This window comes from Gorilla gorilla, chromosome 5, assembly GCF_029281585.2.
Source record: "Gorilla gorilla gorilla isolate KB3781 chromosome 5, NHGRI_mGorGor1-v2.1_pri, whole genome shotgun sequence".
Taxonomy (NCBI): domain Eukaryota; kingdom Metazoa; phylum Chordata; class Mammalia; order Primates; family Hominidae; genus Gorilla; species Gorilla gorilla.
This window is the reverse complement of record NC_073229.2, coordinates 141792709-141812371: the sequence shown is the minus strand read 5'-3', so window position 1 is coordinate 141812371 and position 19663 is coordinate 141792709.

The following is a 19663-nucleotide window of genomic DNA, read 5'->3' as shown; positions in this document are numbered from 1 at the left end:
AGTTTTCCAGAAATTAAGGATCCCATTTTTACCTAAAATATTGGCTTTAATCTCAGGTTCTCTTGATTGACTTAGCCAATGATTTTTCCTAAGCATGCAAGCAAAAGAAAACAAAGGGGTAGAACACAAAAATCCCCATGAATTTTCAAAAGCCAAATTGTATAACCCCTGCAATATTACTGCTTAATACCAGTTCCTTTCTGACCAAGTCAGATATATGGAGCCTCTAACTTGATCCAAGCCAGTTAATTCCTGGATCAAATCCATTCCTGGACCCAGCCCAGATTCTGTTGTGACTTCAAACCCAGTTTGGATCAGAAAGTTGCTTGAAGAAACTCAGAGGGCAAAAAGCACAAATCCATGGAGCTCTGAAATCTGTGAGAGAGGGAGCTTACCCATCATCCCCAGCTGCTCTGAGAGATTAATGGACAAAAGTGGGTCCTGCAGGTACCTTGTTTGTTCACTCAGTGCTCCTAGGGCTTGCTAGAAGCTCTACTTTGGATCCCACTTCTGATACCGTTTGATAACAGAAAAACTTCAGCCAAAATAAATTTAAAGGAGTTTAATTGAGCAATGAGCGATTCATGGATCAGGCAGCCCCCAGAATCACAGCAAATTTAGAGACTCCAGCACAGCAACATGGTGGAAGATTTATAGACAAAAATGGGAAATGACATACAGAAATCAGAAGTGAGGTACAGAATGGCTGGATTGGTTACAGGTTGGCATTTGCCTTATTTGAACACAGTTTGAATACTCAGCAGTGTATGAATTGTTGAAGTATGGCTACTGGGACTGGCTAAGACTCAGCTATTGTTACAGGCACATACTCCTAAGTTAGGTTTTCAATATTGTCTACCTATTAAACTAGGTTGCAGTTCATCCATATGGACTCATATATAGAAGTACAGAGTCCCTTCTCAGGCCATATTTAGTTCGCTTTAACAGGAGAAACTTAGTTTACAGTTCAGCTTTGAAACAAACACAATAACAGTTTTTTCCCAAGACAAACCTTACAATTATTTGAAATGCTTGTTCCCCGGTGCTGTAAAGAAATAGCACTTGAACATAAATTTAATTTACTCAGCAAGGCCATTTTTATACTTTCTGTAGAAAGGATACACTCGCTAGCAGTTTTGCCAAGAGAGTACAAGGAACAAAGGAGACAGGGTTATTTATAACCTGACGTGTCCACCCTACCACTGTGTCCAGTTTCCACTGGCTAGAACAGGACCTTACATTCTGTATTTGTCCTGATTGGCTAGCAACTTAGAACTTTTTAAAAGAAGTAAAGGTAGATGAGAACAAAGGAAGGAGGAAGTAACTTGTGGAATGCTGAGAAAGGTAAAAACACCTTCAAATAAGGAGGGGGAATAGGCTATGACCTAATGCTTGCTTGGACCAGTATAAGCATGCTAGGGCAAATATTTAGGCTAAATTGTGGGAGCTAAGAACATAAAGTGTATTGATTTCTTTATCATGGCTAGCAGATATTTAAGAATGTTAGCAGAGGTCTTTGAATACATTTTGCGTCTAAGAGAAGTTACTATTTATTCCTAATTAAATGGGGAGGAAAGTCTTTGAAGAGGAACCTCTACTTTACTTTTTACAATTCCCCCTCTTTTTATTTTATAACTCCTCTTCAAACTTCTTTGATATGTTTTGACTTAATTGCTTTGTTTGTCCTTCTAAGAGAAGTAATTTTTCCAAATAGGGTGGAGGAGAGTTAGGAGTTGTTCCTCTACTTTACTTTTTACAATTCCCCCTCTTTTTATTTTATAACTCCTCTTCAAACTTCTTTAATATGTTTTGACTTAATTGCTTTGTTTGTCCTTCTAAGAGAAGTAATTTTTCCAAATAGGGTGGAGGAGAGTTAGGAGTTAACTCTGTAAGAGTGGTAGAGACAAGTTTTTGTATAAAACTTTGAAGGCAGTGAATAATATAACAGCCTACAAGAATAAGTACACCAATAACAAGAACAAGCAAGGTGAGAATTGATGTTAAAATTTTATTTTATCCACTGAACCAATGTTTCATCATTTTAGAAAAAGGGTTATTTATTTTAGACTTTTTGGCAAGTTTATCAGATAGGGCTGTTAATCCTTGTAGCGCTTTTGTTATAGTTCCGTCGGGGCAGTATTATTAGGAACAAAGGTACAACATTGAGTTTTAATTATGACACAAACAACTTTTTTTGCTAATGTTATATTTAAAGCTATTCTATTTTTCTAGGCCATCTGATTTCTAGGTCTTAATTGCTTAGCTCTCTCTTTGATGGCATCCCCAGTGTAATTTATGAATCATTGCTGATTGTAATAGATATAGTTTATGTAGTCTAATTTTTTTTTATTTACCTACTGGAACAACGTGGATTTAAATTCTGCAGCTATTTGATTTTGTGCTTTAAACTTATTTGGCATTCTCACAGGACCTTAATAGCATTCATGTAAACCTGAGGATTAAAGGATTCATAAGGAGTTTCCTTTGGCCTGCAGTGTTTTGTTTTTACCTTTTTAGATTGAAGAAATGCCAGGGTGAAGGGGATAGCCAATTGGATTAGAGCCCAAGTACTCCTCCAATTATTTGGCAAGGTGTCCAGTAAAGGTCCTCCACAGTACCACCATACATTTGCTTGGGGATGGCTAAGCATGGATGGATGGGCAAGCTCTTGGAAAGGCTTGAGCTCCTTGCATCCTTTTATGCTTCCAAGGAACACCAAATTTTCCCCCTCCCATGAGATGCATGAAGTAAACTTGGCATTTAGAGGTGGAAGCTGGATTGCCCTCAGGGGCTGACCTGCAGGGTGTTGAATTTCAGGAAATTGCAGAGAGAGCTCAGCATGATGGATTATCCCAAGCAGTGGGATTCTGAAAAAGACCCACCATACAGTCCATATCTGGTTGACGAGGAGACCATCTGAGTGGAAAGGGGATAATCTGGGCCTCTGGCCTACCGTGCGTACAAGTGTAATAATCGCTTTTATTTAAAGTGTGAACAGAGTATTTAATCCATTCCAACCAGGCATTTGCATCTTGATATTTTGTCTTGACGGCTAAGGTCTCTCTTAGATCTATTATTTTTACAATAGGCACCCTAGTTTTATTAGATGTAGGAGTACCCGGTGTGGGATCTAGAACTGAGGCTACTGAAGAAGGGAAGATAGGGGAATAATGCGTATTTTAAAAATACCTAGGGGTCTTTTCCATTTATGTCAATCCCCATACCATAGAGTGACTAAGGGCAGGTCTAGAGTTAGTTAAGGTAGAGGTGGTGATACAGAGAAGGACAGGGTTACATTAGGCTGACAGTTACAAGGGGTAGTCGTTTTAGTGAAATAGATGAGGGGTTTTAGATCTGCACAAATCTTTTTCGTGGAAGTCCAACTTTGCTCCTGAGTAGTTTAAAGGATGGAGTCCCATTTACTACAAGGTTGCCAGGCTGTAGGAGCAGAAAATCAGCATCTTGGCTTTAGGTCATTACAACAATGAGTGCTAGGGGAAACTGTGTCAATTAGAGGGCTGGGACATAAATATTTGTGTAAAAAGGCTAGCTGTTATTGATCTTTTACATTTCCACAAGGTATGACAGAGCAAGCATTAAAGGCAATGGTCTAAGGTATGTCAGACTTAGTTATATTAATAACAAAGGAACTAGTGACAGAACAAGGAAAGGAAAGGAAGCAATATAGAAGGTATATGAAAGTTAAGCTTTCTTTAACTTAGGGCCTGATCCTAGTACAGTAATGCATGATTCTGAGAGGATGTTTTCTTGACTCGAGTATGTTGGGTCCATTTTTCTCTTGGCTGTGTGGACGGCAGTCTCAGTGGTTAACAGCATAAAATAGGGTTCTTCCCAGGGTAGCTTGAGGTTTTTCTATCTTTTGATAAGGACTTGGTTTTCAGGCTGGTGCTTGTGTGCTGGATTTCTAAGGGTGGTACCTGTGCTAAAAGACTTTTAGTTCCAAGGGAAGGGAAAGTGGAAGATAAATTAAGTATATAATTTCTGCTGCATATCCTGGGGCTTGAGGCCCCATGGTGATGCCTCCCACTCCATTCCTGCTCAGCACCACCCAGGTGCTGAGCCCCTGCACGCTGTGGCCTTGGGGTTGAGGGGCCTTGTGTCTTACCTGGCTGCCTTTTGGGACTTAAGAAAGCTAAACACCGGCCTGGGTGCGGTGGCCCACACCTGTAATCCCAGCACTTTGGGAGGCTGAGGCGGGCAGATCATGAGGTCAGGACATCAAGACCATCCTGGCTAACACAGTGAAACCCCATCTCTAATAAAAATACAAAAAAAAAAAAAAAAAAAAGCCAGGCATGGTGGCAGGCGCCTGTATTTCCAGCTACTCAGGAGGCTAAGGCAGGAGAATGGTGGGAACCTGGGAGGTGGAGCTTGCAGTGAGCCGAGATCACACCACTGCACTCCAGCCTGGATGACAGAGTGAGATTCTGTCTCAAAAAAAAAAAAAGAAAGAAGGAAAGCTAAACACCACTTTATATTTGACAATGTTTTTTGTATGATTTTATACCAGATAAGTTAAATTTTACCTCTATATTAATGTGCTATTAATGTGAAACTTAATTTTCATAAAATCTTATTGTCATTATTTCCACTTTTAATGTCTGACTGTAAGGTAAGACTTTTATAGACTCTTTTTAACTTCTTATACTTTTTGTTAAAGAGCAGGTTAGTGCTTTAAGAAAAATTTATTGTGCTTTTATGTTAACGTCCAGTTCACAGAAAAACTGGATGATACCCCTTTAGCTTTCGCCAATATGTTTACACAAAGAATTTCCTTTACAATTAACATTTTAAAACTTGTTTAAACCTTTAAAACAAAATTTTTTAAACCTTTTAATGTAGGTAAAAATCCATATTCTTATGCCTCCTTATAATCCTGTTATTAAAAGTATATTTTATCTTTCTTACATACCTTGTACATAATCTGGGTTTTTAAAAATAATTTTACATCCAAGAGGCCTAATTATTTTTAAGTTATACAATATTTCTTGCATAAATTCCCTTTTATAGCATTTCTTATGACTTTCACAGACAATCTTCAACATGTCTTAACTTTCTGCCTTCCTTTTACATTATTTCTTTTCCTAGTTTCACCCTCTGTGTCTTCCTTTGATTTCTGTCTCTTCCAGTTTCTCTCTTTCTTACTCTTTCCCTTGATTTCTCTATCATTTGCACTCTATTTTCCTCTCTCTCTGTGTCATCCCATTTCCCTTTCCCCTCCCGAGTTCTCCCACTCCTGCCACCAGCGGGGCCAGGCCACAGCATGGGCCCCACCCCTGTGCACATGCTGCCATCTGTTTCTCCTATTTTTTTTCTCCCGATTCCCCTTTTTGCTTTTTTCCTTTCTTCTTACTTAGTTTCTCGGGGTGGGTGGGATTTGCGCAGCTACATTCCGGGCCCCGGGCAGTCACCAGCCCAGAAGCTTGGCAGATGCCTGCCATAAATTGCAAGAATTATGCCCCTTTCACCTCCTCTGCTCTCCCCCTGGCACTGGTCCCTGCCCTCTTTTTCACACAGAGCCAGGCTGGGGAGTGGGACCTAACTCTTGGTGTGCCTGCCTGGCTGTTTGGTGCTGTGCTTGCTGTTTTTGCTTTCTTTCTCTCTGAATTCCTCTCCTAGTTTCTTTTTCCTCTTTGCTGGTCTTTCCTTTGTCTTTGCCAGTGACCTATGCTGCTGTTTTCCCCTCTCTTTCCCCTTCCCCTAGGGGAGGGACCAGCAGGAGTGGAGCTACTGTTTCTTCCCCTAAAGGGAAAGGAAAGGGGGTTCTGAATATTTTTCTTACTACGGGAGGTTTGTGTGAGGTTCAACCCCACTCATGGGGATTTCTCACCTCTTTCTTATGTTCAACCCCCCCCATGGGGATTTCCCACCTCTTTCTGAGGTTCAAGCCCCCCTCACGGGTATTTCTCACCTCTTTCTAAGGTTCAAACCCTCTCGTGGGGATTTCTTACCTCTTTCTGAGGTTCAAAGCCCCTCATGGGGATTTCTCACCTCTTTCTGAGCTTCAACCCCCCCTTCCCATTGGGATTTCTCACCTCTTTCTGAGGCTCAACCCCCACCCCCCATGGGGATTTCTCACTTCTTTCTGAGGCTCAACACCCCCCCGTGGGGATTTCTCACCTCTTTCTGAGGCTCAAACCCCCGCCATGGGGATGTCTCACCTCCTTCTGAGGCTCAACCCCCCCTCTTGGGGACTTCTCACGTCTTTCTGAGGTTCCATCCCCCCTCATGGGGATTTCTCACCTCTTTCTGAGGTTCAACCCCCTCTCATGGGGATTTCTCACCTCTTTCTGAGGTTCAACCCCCTCTCATGGGGATTTCTCACCTCTTTCTGAGGTTCAACCCCCCCTCATGGGGATTTCTCACCTCTTTCTGAGGTTCAACCCCCCCTCCACGTGGCTTTCTCACCTCTTTCTGAGGTTCAACCCCCCACATTGGGATTCCTCACCTGTTTCTGAGGTTCAGCGCCCCCCACCATGGGGATTTCTCACTTCTTTCTGAGGTTTAACTCCCCCATCCTGCCCACCTCATGGGGATTTCTCACCTGTTTCTGAAGTTCAGCCCCACCATGGGGATTTCTCACCTCTTTCTGAGGTTCAAGCCCCACCCCCATGGGTATTTCTCACCTCTTTTTAACCTGCAAGACATCCCAACTAAGGAATACTTCACGGCCCTGCTGCGGCTTTCTTTCCCTAGTCCCAACTAAGGAATGCTTACCACCCCTGTGGTTTCTCTCTCCTTGGTACATCCTAACCAAGGAATGCTTTGCAGTCCTGTGGCTTTTTCCTTAGTCCCGACCACCAAGGAAATACTTTACTGGCCCCTGCGGCTTCTCCTTCCTTGGTCTGTGCATGGAGTTGTCACCACGGTATGTGGCTAGCTTGCTGGCCAGTTTCTTTCTTTTCTTTTCTCTGCGTTGCTGAGAGTCCGAGTTTATTCGTCACACTGGGTGGGTCTCAATTTCTCATCCCCGAGGCCACCGCAATGAGGCAGAAGAGCGCACTCCCTCATGAGAAAGGACTGGAGACCACCCCTGGAGGAGAATACATCCCCGTATGGATTGCCACCAAACTGTTTGAAATGCTTGTTCCCCAGTGCCATAAAGAAATAGCACTTGAACATAAATTTAATTTACTCAGCAAGGCCATTTTTATACTTTCTGTAGAAATGATACACTCACCAGCAGTTTTGCCATGACAGCACACCGAACAAAGGAGACAGGGTTATTTATAACCTGACATGTCCATCCTACTGCTGTGTCCAGTTTCCACTGGCTGGAATGGGACCTTACATTCTGTATTTGTCCCGACTGGTTAGCAACTTAGAACTTTTTAAAAGAGGCAAAGGTAGAGGGGAACAAAGGAAGGAAGAAGTAACTTGTGGAATGCTGAGAAAGGTAAAAACACCTTCAAATAAGGAAGAGGAATATGCTATGACCTAATGCTTGCTTGGACCAGTATAAGTATGTCAGGGCAAATATTTAGGCTAAATTGTGGGAGCTAAGAGCATAAAGTGCATTGATTTCTTTATCACAGCTAGCAGATATTTAAGAATGTTAGCACAGGTCTTTGAATAAATTTTGCTTCTAAGAGAAGTTACTATTTATTCGTAATTAAATGGGGAGGAAAGTCTTTGAAGAGGAACCTCTGCTTTACTTTTTACGTCTGTGGACTAGACCAGCTAAAGCTGCAAGATTAGAAGTTATGGTAATCTTACTAAATTCAAGATGTAGCTATCTTTATTAAACCAATATCAATGTCTTATTTATTAAAAATTACACAAGCAAAGATCATTCTGTCTTGGGCCGGGTTTATAGTTTCGTAACCCCTATGCCCAATTTTGACACCTTGTAGTATTTGGCAGGGATAAGTATGAAATTGCTTGATTGATAAATGCAACAAATATGTATACTGGCAATTCTTCAGACATTTCTAATATTACTTTACCAATAATTTTAACCTAGCTTATTTACTAAAGATTTTGCTTATGTAAATAAGAAAGCATTTGACTAGTCTTTTCTTTTTTCCTGATAAAGTATCTGATTCAAGTGTTTTTATTTTCTTAAGCCAATTAATTAGAGCTCTTTTATATCAGTAGTGAAATATTGTGTTGGCAATGCATAAATACCTAAATGTATTAGGCATGCCAATAGAAGTACATTTTATAGATTTATAAAACCCTTTTGTTTTTCCCTATCTGAGACTTTCATATTCTTGATAACCTGTTTCACAACCCTAGGCAGTAGTCAGTTAAATAGCCTTAAATTTGCATATTAAACAACTCAAGTGAAATTCAAATAGCAAAATTTACATCATAAGGTACAGAAAGAGTAAGTTTGGTGTTGCTGTAGGAAGATTAAAGGTGGATGCAAAATCAAGCATAAAATTATAGAAATCTATCATAGGATTGTATAAGGAGACCAATTTTATTTAAATAGGGACTATCTATGGATCTCCAAGCTCTGGGCAGAGCCCATACTGAATTGTAAATCTTCAAAAAGGGAAAATTATTATGAGGTTAGACCATGTGATGCTTTTACACTTGAAAAAAAATTTTTAAAGACACTTTTAAGTGTCTAAACCACACTCTTCCTTTAAAACCCAAGAGTAACTTCTCTTGTGGTAATGATTTTAGTCAAAAATAAAAAAGCAGTTAACACAATATAAAATTAAGCAGTTTAAGAACTGAGACATATGTGGCTAGGTTGCTGGCCAGTTTCTTTTTTTTTCTCTGCATTGCTGAGAGTCCAGGTTTATTCGTCACACTGGGTGGGTCTCAATTTCTCATCCCTGAAGCCACTGCAATGAGGCAGAAGAGCGCGCTCCCTCCTGAGAGAGGACTGGAGACCGCCCCTGGAGGAGAATATATCCCTGTAATTAAATACATTCCCCATAAGGAAAAACAGGTTTCTCCCCAAAAGGGAGTCTGGTGCCTTCATTTTCTTTAAGGAGCCCCAGGCTATTATAAACTATTTTAAGTCCCTTATGCAGCAGAGGGTGCAAGAGAAAGGAGAGACAGCAGAAGTAAATGAAGAAAACAGAATTCAGTCAACTGAGGAAGAAAAAAACAACTTTTGCTCAAAAAGAGACATGGTTTTAGGAGAAAAACAAAAACAAAAACATGAAGGCCTTTTAAATACGGGCACACACATATGCACACACACACACACACACACACACATCTTGGATGTTAGCTTTTAATTAAGCTGACTTTTAACCACTGAGTTGCTTTAAAAAAATCTTTTAAAATCTCATTACCATATTTCAACTAGGACAAATTGCTGCAATTTCAGAAGCATAGCCATTGCTCTTTCAGCTTGGTCTGGCTAGTAAAAGGTGACCTTGTTATGTAAATAAAGCCCCTTGGTAGTCAAAATGAAAAATCTTTCCTCTTTTTTTTCCCCTTTTGCTGGCCATTTTTTCCCCCGACCACACCACCATTTTTTTTTTTTTTTTTTTTTGGTAGGAATTTAGCCACTTCAGAGGCCCCGTTCCCTGTAATTTGGAACTTCCTTCAGATTTAATCTGGTCAGATAGAGCTGATCAAACCCAGTGGTAAAAAGACCAAAACAACAACAAATACAGAAACAAACAGCAGCAAATAAGTTAAGCAAAACAAATGATCACACAACTTATATAGTTACTGAGCGCTCTAATGGTAAGGAGAAATTAAGACCAGCTGGTTGTTAATCTTAACTTTAGCCAAGACAAACCGCAATTCACTTACTTATCTAGGATTGGGTCTCAAGCTGAAGACTGCTCTCTACCTTCCTAGAAGCAGGGAAAGAAAACCTCTTCTTCCCGTTGGAAGCAAGCTCAAACTCCCCAAAGGAGTTACCTGCTGTTAGATATGAGTTCTAAATTTCTTTTCAAATAATTAATATGTCAGTATGTTCAATTCTTTGCCTTCTATTTTTAAACTTAACTTCCTCGTAAAGCAACATTTTTCGATTACCTACTCCACCCTGACTCATTTTGATCACCTGCTCCACCCTAACTCATTCCAATCACCTGCTCCACCCTAACTCATTCCAATTACCTGCTACCAGCTCTGCCCTGACTCCCACCAAAGCACTCACTCCCTCATTCTCTTTAAATTAACCAGCCAATCAGAATTAGCTTAGCCAGTGCTGTCTAACCCTAGCCAATAGGGGAACGACACAGCAGCAGGGGCCACGTGCATCAGGGATAAGAACCCCGTCCCCTCCCTTGTCCAGGTGTGCGCTCACCATTGCTCAAACTATAAGGGTGCACCCTTCTATAGAAGTACCTTGCCTTGCTGAGAATTAAAGGAAAATTTTACATTCGAGTGCCATTTCTTTTGCGGCACCAAAACTTTATATATAACACTGCCTACCATCGTCGTGGAAGCAGAAAAACTTGCCTTCCTTGTGTTGGAAACAAGTAAAACTCCAAAAAAAAAAAAAGTTGTACAGCAAAATAAACTAGTTCTCAACCAAATTTTGGGAGATCAGGGATTCTCTGGAGGGGATGCTTCCAGGCCTCAGCAAATTGTTCTATTGGTTTGAGTCATAAAGATTGCTGAAGCTGGTACCAAGCACCCATAGGAGATTTGTCAAAGGTGAAGGACACCTACACTCAGAATCCCTCCGTGGTTACCAAAATGTGAACCCCCAAATTCTGAGACAGGTCTCAGTTAATTTAGAAAGTTTATTTTGCCAAGGTTGAGGACACACGCCCATGACGCAGCCTCAGGAGGTCCTGATGACATGTGCCTAAGGTGGTCAGAGCACAGTTTGGTTTTATACATTTTAGGAAGATATGAGCCATCAATCGACATATGTAAGATGAACATTGGTTTGGTCTGGAAAGGTGGGACAACTTGAAGCAGGGAGGGGGCTTCCAGGTCATAGGTAGATAAGAGACAAATGGTTGCATTCTTTTGAGTTTCTGATTATCCTCTCAGATAATTAGATAGGCATTTATCTTAGTGAGCAGAGGGGTGACTTTGAATAGAATGGGAGGCAGGTTTGCCCTAAGTAGTTCTCAGCTTGGCTTTTCCCTTTAGTTTAGTGATTTTGGGGCCCCAAGATATTTTCCTTTCACGGAAGCTAAAAGTTTCTTTGATCAAATAATCAATTTATTTTATTTCCAGAGTAAGGATTTCTGTGTGCTTTTCTCCAAAGACTTTTGTATTCTTTTTAATAATTGTTTTTCCTCTGTTTTCTTTAACTATCACAGATAAGGAATGGTAAAGAGATTTTGGTAACTATTCTGACTTTCCGAACACTTTGTTGTTTCTTTTGTTGAGTAATAGAATTTCTTTTTGATTTTTAGAATTTCTAGCAATCAAAGTAATGCTCAATGAAAGAAAATTTGGAAAAAAAAAAAAAAAAAACAGCAAGGAGGGAAGAATTGTCACCTTGAGTCACATCCCAAAGTCAAACATTACATTTCCAGTTTCTTCTTTTCTATGCTTAGGCTTTGAAAAGACAAAGAGTAATATTTATTGCACATGTTTCTGCATTACTATAAAGGTAAATTCATATCCAGTTACTTGAAATAAAATGCCTGAAAAATCCTGTCCTCTCATCTGCCATTGATAGCAGCAAATTTTTCTGTTATGCAGCACAGTGATGAGTTCCATTCTTCATCCTTTGTTGGTGACCATAGGATTCCTTTCTCTTTGAGCCTTGAAATTATACTATATAATTTTTTTCTTCTTTTTCATGGCATTTCTATACCTTTACTGCAATTGTAGCATTATTTATAATATTTTACACTGTGAAGAGTTTTATTTTCTCATGTTGTAAACATACTCATATATAACTTTACATTTTACTCTTTTCACTATTATTTTTTGCATATTATTTCAGTTTCTATAAATAAAAACTTAAATGTCTAAATAATAGGCCATCAAAAGTATTGTCTATAATTTAACTACTTTCTAACTATTGGAGTTTTAAGTTGTTTTTTGATTTTAGCATTATAAATGTAAATAACTTTGATCATAAAAAGCTTCAGAATATTTTGAAGAATAAAAGATCTGTCTTTTCCCAGAACATACCTATTTATTTAGGTTAAGCTGAAAAGTCAATTTTTTTTTTTTTTTTTTTGCTAGGAGGCAAAGTCTTGTTGATACTTACAGACTGCAGAGAAAATATAAAACAAAGGTACAGCCTTTATGCTTGAAGGACATACATGTTTTGTTGTTCCTCTTCTGGAGATGGCAAGCCTGTCTCATCTTTATTATGCTAGGAGGAATACATGAGCTGCCACCATTGCTCAGGTTCTAGTTCACTTTCTGCCGACTTCTGGAGTTTTCACACATTGACTAAGGACCATAAGTATAAAGCTCTGGTGTTTTTATCTCTGGAGCTTGTGGGTCCCTAAGGCTAAGTGTGAAGCATGCAGTACTTTTTTCCAAAGATTTTAACAACACCTTACGTGATTGTTATTACTTGACTCCTTTGGGTAAGAGGAAACCAAGTGAAGGAGCAAGGGTGCCTCTCAAGTATGGCAACTCGACGACACGCCCAGCAACTGTGTTCAAAATAGAGCTCAGAATCTAGCTTTAGTCTTTCAACACAAGAAAGATAGCAATCTCAAGAAATATGCTTTGTATTTGAATTTGGATTGGAGTAGATTGTTTGTTCAGATTCTCTAGGCTGGATACTCCCTCTCATTTTATTTTTTTAAGTTTTCTTTTTTTGAGATGGAGTCTCACTCTATTTGCCCAGGCTGGAGTGCAGTGACACGATCTTGGCTCACTGCAACCTCTGCCTCCCGGGTTCAAGCCATTCTCAGGCTTCAGCCTCCCGCGTAGCTGGGATATCCCTCTCTTGCTTTCTTTATCCTTATTTTCCCTCTCTCTCTGGAAACTTTTCTATTTTGTTTTATTTGAGATAGACTCTGTGTTGCCTAGGCTGCAGTGCACTGATGTAATCTTGTCTCACTGCAACCTCCACCTCCCCAACTTCACTCCTTCAGAGTAACTGATACTACAGGGGTGCCACCATGTTCTCCGCTGGAAATATTATTTTTGATTATCATCAAAATACGGGGGAGAGGGGCAGTGTTATCGGCCTCTAGTGGGTAATGGCCAGGGATGCTGCTTCACTGTGGGGGCTACAATGCACAGGATAGCCCCCACAATGAAGAATTATGGAGTCCAAACTGTCCATAGTGCCGTCATTAAAAATGCTGCTGTACATAACAAATGTGTACCTCTACGAGACGGATACTGGCCTTCCCTGATTTATTAAAAGCAAAGGGCAAGAAATAATTGGCCTAAACTCTGAAGTTACCTAATATCTTGCATGTAGTATTTTGAGAGTAATGACCATAGAAGGCATATCATACCAGGATAAATAAATATGCGGAAACTTCTGTTGTAGTTAGGAGGAGAATTTGGCAGCGCCAGGTACTCACGCCTGTAATCCCAGCACTTGGGGAGGCCGAGGCAGGCAGATTACCTGCCGTCAGGATTTCGAGACGAGTCTGGCCAACATGGCGAAGCCCTGTCTCTGCTAAAAATACAATTAGCCGAGCCTGGTGGCGCACACCTGTAATCCCAGCTACTCAGGAGGCTGAGGCAAGGAGAATCGCTTGAACTCGGGAGGCAGAAGTTGCAGTGAGTCGAGATTGTGCCACTACACTCCAGCCTGGGTGACACAGTGAGACTCAGTCTCAAAAAAAAAAAAAAAAAAAAAAAAAAAAAAAAGAGTATTTAACTTTGTTTTTGATGTGTGGATCATTTTTATTACTTTCATAGGATGTCAGCACTGGAAGGAACTTTAGAGATAATCTAATCAACACCACATTTTTCACTGTACATAGGAAACTGAATTCCAAAAAGGAAACGAACTAACTCAAATTTTCCCTGATCTGGGATTACAAGCATCAGCTCATTATTATTCCTGCAATAAAACCGATTGGCCAGGAGCTAAACAGAAGACTTCTAAAAAATGAAAACCTCTGGCCGGGCGCGGTGGCTCACGCCTGTAATCCCAGCACTTTGGGACGCCGAGGCAGGCGGATCATGAGGTCAGGAGATCGAGACCATCCCGGCTAACACTGTGAAACCCTGTCTCTACTAAAAATACAAAAAATTAGCCGGGCGTGTTGGCGGGTGCCTGTAGTCCCAGCTACTCGGGAGGCTGAGGCAGGAGAATGGCGTGAACCCGGGAGGCGGAGCTTGCAGTGAGCCGAGATGGCGCCACTGCACTCCAGCCTGGAAGACAGTGAGACTCCGTCTCAAAAAAAAAAAAAAAAAAAAAAAGAAAACCTCTGTCTCTGATAAAAGACATTTTAAAGATTAAACAAATTATGTATATGATTCTTTTTAAATATATTTGCTCCTTCTGAAGCACGTTGCATAAAGAGCATACGTTGAAAGTAACACAGAAAATTAAATTCTTCTACTACTTAACTTCTCTAAGCCTCGTGTTTGTTCTTCTACAAGATAAAATGGGGGAAATAATTTCCACTTTACAGAAAGGAATAGATGAAGCAAACTAAACTTTATCAAGTTGATGGGCAAAAAGTAGGATCTCAAAAAATGATAGTTGGCGTATCAGTTTAAGTTATGGATTGCAAGCAACAGAAACAAATTCTGGCCAATTAAAGCAGAAAAAGAATTACTGAAAGAAAATTGGGTAGCATAGTGAAGTATAAGAATGCCTGGAGAATGTGAATTGGAAATGGCCAAGAATAAAGGAAGGCTGCATAGCCAGAATCACAAGCAAAATTGCAAAATTGCACCTCAGTTGAGTGAGGACACCATTCCTGCTGCCACTACAGAACACGAGTGCACCACCCTCTACCACAAACCTGAATCTAGCACAACACCAACACTAGCATGGCTGCTGCTGAAACTGCTATCTTCACTCCCTCTCCAATCCCTACCAAAAGGAATTCTCCCAATCCTGCCTCACTATCTCCATGTTAAAAATTTCAGGTGGATAATTCTAGTTAGCTGAGTCTAGGTCACAGCCCTGTGCTCTACCTGTCACAGAGTCAGGAAAGTGATCATCTGACATTTTCAGCTTATTATGGAAGAATTCTCTCTCTCACCAAGTAACATAAAATGGGAAATTCCCTAGAGGAAGGGAGCTCAAATATGGAGAGTATCCCACGTGTAGTGACAAATTTTCACTATAGAAGTCTTTTCATCCTAACTCCCTCTGCTCACCATGGCCACAAAAGCCAAACAAATTCTGAGTGAGTTACAATCATCTGGGGACAAAACAAATACTATCTCCAACAATTGTTGTGATAGAGCTTTTTGTGTAATAGTTTCACTACACTTTTCTGACTTTTAGTTTCTTTTTCTTTTTCCTTTTTTTTTTTTTTCTTTTTTTGAGACGGAGTTTCGCTCTCATTGCCCAGGCTGGAGTGCAATGGTGCAATCTCAGCTCCCTGCAACCTCTGCCTCCCAGGTTCAAGTGATTCTCATGCCTCAGCCTCCCGAGTAGCTGGGATTACAGGTGCGTGCCACCACGCCTGGCTCATTTTTGTATTTTTAGTAGAGACGGGGTTTCACCACGTTGCCTAGGGTGGTCTCGAACTCCTGACCTCAGGTGATCTGCCCGCCTCAACCTCCCAAAGTGCTGGGATTATAGGCATGAGCCACGGCGCCCGGCTGAAATTTCTAATTAGATAACTTATACTTTTCAGTCAAAACTCGAAAAAATAATTATTGTTGAAGGGTATTTGGAATACAACTGTTTGGGAGGCCCTTAGTAGACTAATTTATAAAAAAAAAAAAAAAACAGAAGGTGATGAAGGAAAGTCTATGTTTGATCCATACAGTCTGACACTTGAGAAATAAACAGTGACTTCACAGTGGACAAAAGAAGAAGAAAACATGAGTAGGAAACTCTGATACTACTGTTGATAAATGGTGGTTTCAGACAAGGCTGAAGCAAACCTGGAGCTGTGGGAAGTGGTAGATGAAGAATGTACATCGGGGAAAAGGGGAAAAGCAGTTATAGTCTGTCTTTGATAGTGTAAGGAAATAAAAATATAATAACAATGGTTTTTAAAAAATTTATTATGTTTTGGTTTTAGGTTGAATATACTATACAAAACATAGTATCTAGTAAATTTTAACAATGGAATAAGCAAAAGAATCCTTGAAGCCTAAATTATAATGGATTTATTAGTCAAATAAGCCAGATCATTGTAAAATAAAACTTTAGGTTTGGAAAAGAAAGACTAATATGTAATTTATAGATATCCTAATATCTGAGGCAGTATAAAAATATATTAATATTTAGCTATGCTCTCTAGCATGTATCACAAGTATGTCTTGAAAAGTGAAGTGACTGTTAGTTTCCTAGGTAGAATGATCGAATACCTTAATTATTGAAGTTATCACACAAATAGTTACAGCATTCCTACCACATTCTAGGTCCTGTGTTAGGACCTGGGATACAAAGATAAGTAAGATACAGTTATTGTTGCCAAGGAACTCACAGTCTAACAAGCTCCAAAATAATATGATAAATGCTGTAAAAGATATTTACAGGAAACTAATTGGGGATGGAGCCCATAGCATCATATGAGGAGAAAGAAGGAAGGCTTCCTGGAAGAGGAGGTGTCTGAGCTAATTCTAAATCACTGTACCAAAATTCTCAAATTTTAAAAACAAGAGAGCAAACAGTTGTCCTGTTTTTTGTTTGTTTTTGAGACATGATCTCATTATGTTGCCCAGGAGGGTCTCAAACTCCCAGATTCAAGAAATCCTCCCACCTCAGCCTCTCAAGTAGCTGTGACTACAGGTGCACACCGCCACACCCAGATCCCTTTGTTTATATAAGGGAAATAATCAGGAGAATAAGGCTAATAAATCCCTTTGGATTCCTAAACTTACTTCTTTAGCATATGTATCTGAAATTTTCAAAACTGTTGGTAATATGAATAATAAATTCAATAAATATAAATAATATGTATGAATACAACACTCCAAACCTTTCCTACATTGATTAAGTAAAATGCTAGTGGATTTTTACTTTCTTCATTCACCATACATACAACTTGTTATAGCCACTAACAGCATATACTTAACCCCTTCTCTTGGTAGGGTTACTGGAAACTAAATGAAACACGTGAAGTTAGGTACATGGCCTGGAACACAGTAGAGTTCAATAAGTGATAATCTCCCTCTCCAGTCCAAGGTGGGTCTTATACACCCTTTTATTACAGTGCCCTTGCAATCAATGATGCTCCATAAATATTTAAACTATACACTGACCCCGCAGTTAATTACCAGTACCTATCAAAGAAATCCTTAGCATCGTCTCTCTTTCCCCAATTTCCTCAGTCTCCAACCAATTTATTTTTAGTAATGCCTTGTGACAAAACTCTGTAGGGATAAGTTCCTAAAACAAGAGTGTCACATTTAAGTTATATTTTTTAAAAATCACATAAGCATGATTCATAAAACAGTTATTGGAAGCTTCTGCCAATCCAACTGCAAATAGAAGTATCAAGACTTTAATATCTGTGGAAAAACAAATCGCTCAAGTATTGACATTACATACAATCTCCAATTCCAGAGTAGGTAAGGATAAGGCAGTAAGTGTAGATAGAGTACACCGACAACAGATGGCAGCACTTGAACATCAAGCCCCGATGATAAGCCCTCCTTTTCACATCCATGTTCTGCTGTGACTTGCAGATTTGCATAACCTCAATCAAGGTGGGCAAAAGATTATGTCTACATACTATGGTAATGAGAAGGGACAACATGACATGAAACTCGTCTGAGACACATGAGTCTATGACTTGTTGAAGTTGTAAAGGTAATAGATACGAAGCTGGGTTCTGCAATCTCGAAAATGGGGGTACCCACAAACCATTAGAGCACTGGAAACATATAAACACTTAAAATGTCACTCAGCTGCACCCACACAATGTAGCTGGAAGTTGATTTTTTAAAGAGATGAAATTTATACTCAAGTGTGGTTCATATAAATTAGAGTTACAAGTAATAGAAAATGAGTTATTACAATTTTTGGTAATGGTTCTTATATGTTAATAGATTTGTATATGGTTTCTAACTAGGGAGAAATTAAAAAGAACTTTTGGAACTGACTTGCTAGTTTATTATACTGCTGACTTTTACAAGAAGAAATAGATTCCTTCATTCTTCTGTATTACATGGTTAACAGCAACAACTTAGGAGAAAAAGACACCTAGATTGATACACTACCTCAATCACTTTCTAGTTTTGTGACCTTACCAAGACACTTAAGCTGTCTGTGACTTTAGCTGTTAAAAAGTGATTACTGGGTGTGGTGGCTCACACCTGTAATCCCAGCACTTTTGGAGGCCTGAGCAGGAGGATTGTTTGAGTCCAGGAGTTCCAGACTAGCCTGGTCAACAAAGTGAGGCTGCAGTGAGCTGTGATCGTGCCACTGCACTGCAGCATGGGCGACAGAGCAAGATCCTGTCTCAACAACAACAACAATAAAAGACGTGATCATACCTACCTCATAGGATTTTGTAAGGATCAAAGAATTAAAGAAAATAGCATAATGCCTAACACATAGTAAGGACTCAATAATTGAAAGCTATTATAATTGTGGTTCGATGTATTCTCCCCCTGCCCTGCTAATTTTAAATTATTTACTTCGCGTTCCTGAAAATGCATTGCTAACTGTATTATGTGTAGATAAAGTGGCTGGGAGCTTGATAGCTGTAGCAATGTTTTTGCAAATATTGTAGATGAAAATAAAGCTAATTTTGGAAGGGAATGGGGAAAGATGTAAATTTTAGTTTTACATTATTTATTGTGTACTAAAACCTGTATGAAGGTCCCTACTTAAGTCTAAGGTCAGGATCTCATGATCCATTTTGATTAGCTAAGTTTGCTCAAGCCAAAGGACTTTATTGCTTCATGCTAACCAGTCTGCCATGCAGTACAAAGACTGCAATAATAAAATTGTGATTTCTTGCTCCTCAGTTGCCTTGCATCAGCGAAGGGCACACAATGCAGGCTTTGGGTTGTGATTAACTGGAAGGGTCTGCCCCAAGAACAGATAACAGCAGACTGCACTCAGCTAAATATGCTTCTAGGTAATGCAGGAGTTTCCACCAGCCTACTCTAATCACACAGGTTTCTTTTTCCCTTTCTAGGACTGTCTACCCTTGAAGTGGAAGTAGGCAGAATGTAAAGAGAGGAGTTGCTGGATACTTTTAAAGGCACTGAAAAATTCAAGTTAAAGTTATAGTTGAGAGGTAGTAGCCTCACTAGCCTATCTTGAGTAAGGGTCATGTCTCATTCATTTTTGTGTCTTCAATGTCGCAACAGAGCTCTGCATTCAATATATTTGTAAATATATGAATTCACAATTTTGATTTTCTGAAATGTCACGTGTGAGGACACTACCAGTTTTCAAATAAATACACCTTTTAAAGTACAGTTATGTGCCAAATAACAAGGCTTCAGCAATGAATGGATCACATAAACTATGGTGATCCTATAAGAGTATATGACTGTACCTTTTCTATGTTTAGATATGTTTAAGTACACAAATAGTTACCACTGTGTTATAATCGCCTACCGTATCCAGAATGGCAACATGCTGTACAGGTTTACAGCCTAAGAGCAATAGGCTACATCATATAGCCTGGGTGTGTAGTAGGCTATACTATCTAGGTTTGTGTTTAAATAC